Source organism: Gadus chalcogrammus, chromosome 15 (assembly GCF_026213295.1).
Source record: "Gadus chalcogrammus isolate NIFS_2021 chromosome 15, NIFS_Gcha_1.0, whole genome shotgun sequence".
In the NCBI taxonomy this organism is placed as follows: Eukaryota; Metazoa; Chordata; class Actinopteri; order Gadiformes; family Gadidae; genus Gadus; species Gadus chalcogrammus.
Genome location: NC_079426.1, coordinates 5,891,468 through 5,898,967, shown reverse-complemented (window position 1 = coordinate 5,898,967; position 7,500 = coordinate 5,891,468). Strand labels below are relative to the sequence as shown.

Genomic DNA, 7,500 nt, shown 5'->3' with positions numbered 1-7,500 from the left:
ATCTCTCCCTGAGCTAAAACAGGATTCTTACTCATGCCCGTCGCACTGAGAATGGAGCGATCAAAGGCTGTCAGAATACAGACAGCAGCTGTGGATTCTTCCAGCTGATAGAACACAAGGCCTGTCCAGACGTGAAAGATTAAGATTCAACCGATTTAATCAAACTCCTTATTTAGGCATCAAGTTTGAACTTTGAAAAATGAAATGTAAATGTCATCATGATAGCAAAAAGTCCCAAAAATGTGGTTTTGGACTGTAGAAGTGGAAAAGTGTTTATCAGCGAATCAGTGCGTCCCACAAGGCGCGGAAGGTGCTGATGTAGACGTGTTTTTAGGACTAGGCTGTTTTTTGTGTCCACGGCAAATAAACAAATAAATAAGTCATAAATCAGCCTGACAGCGCCTCTAGCTGCCTCTTGGTCACCTTCATGACCAACATTAATATAAAACGGTTCTTTCTCGTGAGATATCACATACACGATGTCTCCCCAGATATCGTTGTGATAAAAAGTGGTTCATGTGCAACCCATCACCTGTGCCAGCCGTGCTAGACTCAGCTTATAGGTTTCATGCTCCTTACTTTATCATAGGAAATAAACGATGATCAGCCGTCCTAATGTATTCCAGCACATTAGATATAGAATAATAAATAGATAAAATATGGATAATAAATACAAGACTTCAACACAGTCTTATCTTTGATTCATGGATGTTGCTCCAGAGAAAAACAAACAATAATGCATTAATGTGTCTGTGTCTGTGCCTAGCCCGCATATAAATATATATATATAAATATATATATATATATATATATATAAATATATGCGTGGCCCTCACCACTGGGGGGGCAGGAGGCCAAAGAGTGAATGGCAGCTGATTTCCTATTCAAGCGTCTGCAGTGAAAGGTCTGCCAGGTCTGTACCCTGCTGGAGCGAGACCCACCCCCCGCTCTCCCTCTCTCCCCTTCCCTCTCATTTTCTCTCCCTTCTCTCCTCTTGTCTCCTCTTGTCTCCCTTCTCTCCTCTTCCCTCCCATTCTCTCCACCTCTCTCCACCTCTCTCCCCTTCTCTCCCCTTCTCTCTCATTCTCTCTCGGCCTCTCTCCCCTTCTCTCCCTCTCTCCCCTTCTCTCCTCTTCCCTCCCCTTCTCTCCCCTTTTCTCCATCTCTCTCCCCTTCTCTCCCTCCTCTCCCCTTCTCTCCTCTCCCCTCTTCCCTCCCCTTCCCTCCCCTTCTCTCCACCTCTCTCTCCCTCTCTCCCTCTCTCCCCTTCCCTCCTCTTCCCTCCCCTTCTCTCCACCTCTCTCTCCTTCTCTCCCTCTCTCCCCTTCCCTCCTCTTCCCTCCCCTTCTCTCCTCTTCTCTCCACCTCTCTCCCTCTCTCCCCTTCTCTCCCTCTCTCCCCTTCTCTCCTCTTCCCTCCCCTCCTCTTCTCTCCACCTCTCTCCCCTTCTCTCCCTCCTCTCCCCTCTTCCCTCCCCTTCTCTCCCCTTCTCTCCCCTCTCTCCCCTTCTCTCCTCTTCCCTCCCCTTCTCTCCTCTTCTCTCCACCTCTCTCCCCTTCTCTCCCTCCTCTCCCCTCTTACCTCCCCTTCTCTCCCCTTCTCTCCCCTCTCTCCCCTTCTCTCCCCTTCTCTCCACCTCTCTCCCCCTCCTCTCCCCTCTTCCCTCCCCTTCTCTCCCCATCTCTCTCCCTCTCTCCCTCTAGCTCCCTTCTCTCCTTCTCTGCATTTGGATGTGAGCAAAGTGAGTGATGGTTAACATAACAGTTCAATCTTATTGAGGAGAAACTGGGATATGCCTCAATATTTTAAACGATTACAACAACAATTATGATGCCCCTGTGTCCCTTCTGTAGAATAATGTAAGCAATCTAATTTTGTTCCAAAGTACATAAAAAACGAATTATTTAGGTTTTTATGTAACCTATGCAACATTCTCTCCCCTTCTCTCCCTTCTGCCGAACAGACAACTGAACTACAGGCCATCCAGAGGTACATGAGAGCATCGTGATTTAAACATTGACGTTGTTTCTCACGACAAATTTCTCTTTTCATCTACCCACGGAGGGTGTTATGGTAGGTACACGTTCACACACACACACACACACGAATGCGATACACATACAAGCACGCACGCACACAAACACACAAACACAAACACACACACAGTCATAAATAAAGGTAGCACTCTAAAATAAGTGTACTATAATTAACATGCATCCATGTAAGGTGTTATTGTAGGTTAAGGTACACATTCACATACACACACAAACACATATACACACACACACACACACGCGTATGCACGCAAAAACATGCACACACCCACACATAAATATAGGTAACACTCTACAATAAGTACATCAATTAAACCTTAATTGACATAGCATAATAACATAATAACCATTGTTAAATAGCATTAGCATGGGGGTAAGGGTTCGAATGTTATTAAAATAGGGTTAAAGTTAACCCCAGCCCTATTTAATACTGTGAAATACATGAACAACATCAGTAAATGATGACTAGTTAACGCTTTTAACTGCACTGACTCATGTTAAGGAAAGACAAGCCTCTTCTGAAAGGGATGGAGCGATCCTCCCTCCATCCCTCCACGGGGCTCTCTCGGCGGTGACCTCCTGACCCCGGGGTTAATGTGGGGTGCGTCGTGTCACCCTGCCGTCTGAAAGTGGGCGAGCAGGGCTCTCCTGGGCCTCTCGCCGCGCGGTAATAGGACGGAGAGGCCGCCGGGCACTCTCTGTACAGTTCCTCCGCTCCCCGGGGGAGTATGACAAGTCCTCGCTCGCTTTCACTCTCCCCTTTCCCCGTCCCTGTCTCGCTCTCTCTCGCTCTCTCTCCCTTTTTCTTTTATTGCTCTTGTTCTATATCTCTGTCTCCTTCTTGCTCTCATTCTCTCTTGCCCCTTCTCTCTCTTTTCCTTTTTCCCCAACTGTCTCTCAGTTATCTCTCTCCCCTCACTCTCTCCCCTCTCTCTCTCTCTCTCCCTCTCTGTCCTCAATGAATGTAGACAGATCAACAGAGGACACAATCTGGCAGTATCCAATTCAGAGAAGGTTGGTTAAAAAATGATATAGAACGTTGGTTGGCCTGTCTCATTGAATCAACAGATACATTACTTATGATCCCATCATAAATCTTTCATGTTGAATGCAAATTCCCGTAAGAATGCAATCTCCAGTCTACAAACACCATTATGAGAAGTCTATTTCATATGTTCTGCACACACACAACGTATGTGATTCTTACAAATACATATAATATAATAGAAATGTATCAGCCATGAATAGGCCATTTAGGCGGCATCATCTCCCTATTGTAGAGACATACGCGAAAAAAGACACAAAAGAAGAGAATAGAAATAACCACACAAACAACAACTGCGACTAACACAGGATTCCTCCCTTCTGTCGCCCACATGTGTGTGAAACGGTCTGGCTACGTGTGCGCACACGCAACCACACTGATGTTGCAAGAAATCAATGCAGGACGAGTAAATAAATCCCTTCTTAAGGTCCTTCTCCGCTGTTCAAGTGCCAACCGGTGAATCACTCTTAACAATAATGCGTCCATTAAGACCGTCACCTGTAACAATGCGAGTCCATACTGGAGGACAGTGCGTCATCACATTACACAGGGGGCCTTGAGCATACGCTTTTATCCAAATAGACTTACAATAGTTCATGCACACATTCACACAGCGACGGCGGAGTTGACCACGCAAGGCGACAGCCAGCTCGTCGGGAGCAGTCAGGGTGAGGTGTCTTGCTCAGGGACACCTCGACACTCGGCTAGGAGGAGACGGGGGATCAACCAGACGACCTTGCGGTTACAAAACAACCCGCTCTACCTCCGCAGCTTAGCAGACTAATCAATCCGACCCCCGCATCTCCCCTGAAGGCAGGAGCTCAGAGCAGACTTCACACAAACAAACAGAAACAAACAGAGAATCTCCGGGAGGAGGGCCAAGGGACGCCGTGAGCTCCCCGCATCACGACGCGTTGTTACGCCACATCACAACATCACATGCACGGCCTTCACGTGCCCAGAAGCCGGGTGAGCGGAGGTGCTAATGAGACTGCCGAGCGGAGGGTGACGGGTGAACTGTGAGGTGACAGGAAGTAATGAACTGGGCGCCCACGTGGGGAATGTGTCTGTCTGTCTGTATATCCGTGGCTTGTTGTGTAGTTCATCCAATGTGTGTATGCATTTGGTGTGTGGAGTGCGTCCATGTGTATGTATCTTTGTGTGAAATATCAGTGCTCCTTGTGTGCGTACACATCTGCATGTCGCTGTGTCACTTTATACCGCGACAATGATGAAATCATCATCAAGTAATACTATCAGCCAATATGTGCCGCGGCTGCTGCTAGTCCGGGCAAATAAAACCAAAACGGCAGCAAAACAACAACAACAATATCTGTTTTCCTTTCAGCAGTGTTTACATCATGTGCCCGCAGCCCGTCCATCCGCACTCTTTAGGAACAGAGATTTGAACAAAAGGAACAGAGAGTTTTTTCACAGCATCCGTCTCCACGGAGACCAGACATCACGCCACTGCCATCACCCAATATCTGCCTCGCTCCCCACCACTCCTCTCTCTCTCGCTCTCTCCCCCCCCCCCCCCCTCTCTCTCTCTCCCCCTCTCTCTCTCTCTCCCCCCACATTTTCTCCTCTCCTCTTTATTCTGCTTCTGTACCACAGTCTCCCTGAAAGGACACTGGAGTGATTCACAAAAGGCCTGCTTGCGGGGGTGTGCGTCTGTGTGTGACCATGTGTTAGTCTGTGTGTGTTTGACCGTGTCAGCGCGTGTGTGTTGTGTGCGTGCGCGCACCTGTCTAAGTGTGTGCGTGTGTGTGTTGTGTGCGTGTGCGCACTTGTCCAAGTGGGTGTGTGTGTGTCTGTGAATGTCTTTGACCGTGTGCGTCTTTGTGTTTGACCGTGTAAGTGTGTGTGTGTGTGTTGTGTGCGTGCGTGCGCGCACTTGTCTAAGTGTGTGCGTGTGTGTGTTGTGTGCGTGTGCGCACTTGTCCAAGTGGGTGTGTGCGTGTCTGTGAATGTGTTTGCCCGTGTGTGTCTGTGTGTGTTTGACCGCGTCAGCGTGTGTGTGTTGTGTGTGTGCGCACACTTGTCTAAGTGTGTGCTCGTGTGTGCGTGCACGCGCCACCTCCACACCTCTGCTTATTATTACGTCCACAAAAGGAACAACAAAACGGGGACAAAAGGGACGGCAAATGGCCGTGTGCGCACTCGACCCTGCGGGGAAAATCTTTTTTTCGTAGGATGGTAGGGGCAAGTACCACCTTTTTTGCCTCTGATTCGCCTCTGATTGGTTAGAATGCCTCTCCTCCAATTGGTTATGGTTAGGGTTAGGGTTAAGGTTAACCCTAAACCTGACCCTAACCCTAACCATAACCCTAAACTCCCCCAAACAGCTAGGACTAATAGAAACACGATCCAAAGGAGAGCCCTTCTAACCAATCAGAGGGGAAAAAGGCAGTACTTGCCCCTACCATCCTACAAAAAAATGATTTGTCGTTGCATAGCGCCCGTCATCACGGGGACGAGCGGGGGCGTCGAGGAGCAGGGCACCATGGTACCTCTCTCCTGAGAGGCGTCGGCCCGGACGCCCGCCAAGACAACGCGTGAGGCCGTTTGAGGAGCCGATTGCTCATCACTAACGAGCCAAGAGGCAGAACGCTCTGCGAATGTTAAATCACACAGCGGTGGCGCCCGTAGAGACTGTCGGAATAATCGGATATTCTTCGTTTTTCCTTTGTTGTATTCTTCGTTTTGATTTACAAAGCGACTCAAAATGGTAGATAAATAAAATGATATAAAGGAAAAGAGTACAGCTACGGAAAAAATGCACATTCACATCTACATTTAGGGCAATTAGCAGAAGCTTAAAACAACTTATATTAAGTACATTTGTCCGGAGAAAGAGAAACAACAATATATATTTGTCTTGGTACAGTAAGGATGTTCAAAGAACCAAGTGCCCAGCACTAACAATTGTTAGATCAATAATCAGAGCTAGATATTTATATGTATAAATATATATATGTTAATATATATATTCATATATATTAACGTTGACTTGTAATATAATCGGTAAACATGCTGTGAAGCGAATAGTAACAGAGCACTTTCAGGGGAAGATGCATCACGGCGTATGATGCGATTCAAAATGTCTGAGCTCACCTTGTAGGGCAAAGGCACGCTACACCAGAGAACCTCACCTCACACAGAGCTCGCTCAAGAACCAGGTTGAGGAAGGGAGGGGGGGGGATTAGTTTACAACGTGTCTCTATGGCAACGGCACGCAGAAGGGCATTTTGTGCTGTGGTTATGAGGACGGCGGCACACAGTCTTGATTGCAGATAAGTGCCGCTATCCAAAGTAAGAAAAAGAAACACCACAAAAGCAAATCAACCGTCCCCGGTGACCCCGTTGGCAGCATAGGTCACGGGGAGAGTGAGGCGTGCCCCCCTGCCGGGTGCGGAGACAAGACCCCGCGTCCTTCTCAGACCACACGTACACAAACACAGAAACACCGGTCGAGCTGCACATTGGAAGCGTTGTGCGTTTTCTTCAGGATTTCCAGCACAGTGGGAATGCACGGCGGAATGCAAACCGAAACGTTGGCATGGGACCGTTGTAAACATTTGTTCAACGTTCCCTGCACTTTTTTAATCGGGTTTGTATTTAATAAGAGAGATGGATGTGACGCCAACCAATCAGGTCACAGAGTGACGCCTGAAGCGTGCGAGTTTGCGCACGTGAGCTAAGGTTAACGCGATTTGATGGGAGGAAGGATTCCCTCAGTATGGTAAATTATGTTTATCAAATGCTATATTTAATATAAAATGTCCTTCGGATGAGCAGCCTCTCTGTGTTCCTGCCCCCCCCCCCCCCTGATTTACATAATATGTAAATCAGTGAAATCATGCCAGAACCCTTATCACAGAGCGTTGTTTGCCCCGGTCCATCCGACTGGGAAGACCCTGGCCCTACCCCCCTGCCCTCTCTCTCCTCCTGGCAGGGGTCAGTGGTGGATGTGGTGTGAGACTTCCCACCATCTTAATGTTTCTTCCATACTGCATCCTGTCCCCCCCCCCGTCCGTCCGTCCCCCCGTCCCCCGCCCGCCCTCAAGCTGTTGGTTCCTGGCCCTCTCCGAGTGCTCCTCTACGGCGGGGCCAATCTTCCCTGAGTCGCAGGCGGCGTGCCAAAGCATGCGGTGACTTCACCCCGAGACAACGGCCGAGCGTGTGAAGAGAGAGGAAAAGCCTTTCTCAGACGGTGGAGCGAGAGGTATTGTTTTATCACCTGCTGGACATCCAGCCATCTGTGAAAAAACAATTCAGCTCTCCACTCTCCGGCAGTAGAGCCGTGCCTGAGCTTTATTTGTGTTTAATTTGCCGTGTTGCGGACCTGATGTGATGAACCAGTGCATACGACTGTCTTCAAATCCAGATAAATGAATG

The 7,500-nt window shown here is 48.5% G+C and overlaps 1 protein-coding gene across 1 annotated transcript in view; it reads right to left on the bottom strand.

Moving 5' to 3' along the window:
- The window catches only part of disc1 (DISC1 scaffold protein), a 38,068-nt gene that overhangs the window by 12,722 nt on the left and 17,846 nt on the right, over positions 1 to 7,500 (bottom strand). The gene's annotated exons all lie outside the window — the stretch shown is intronic.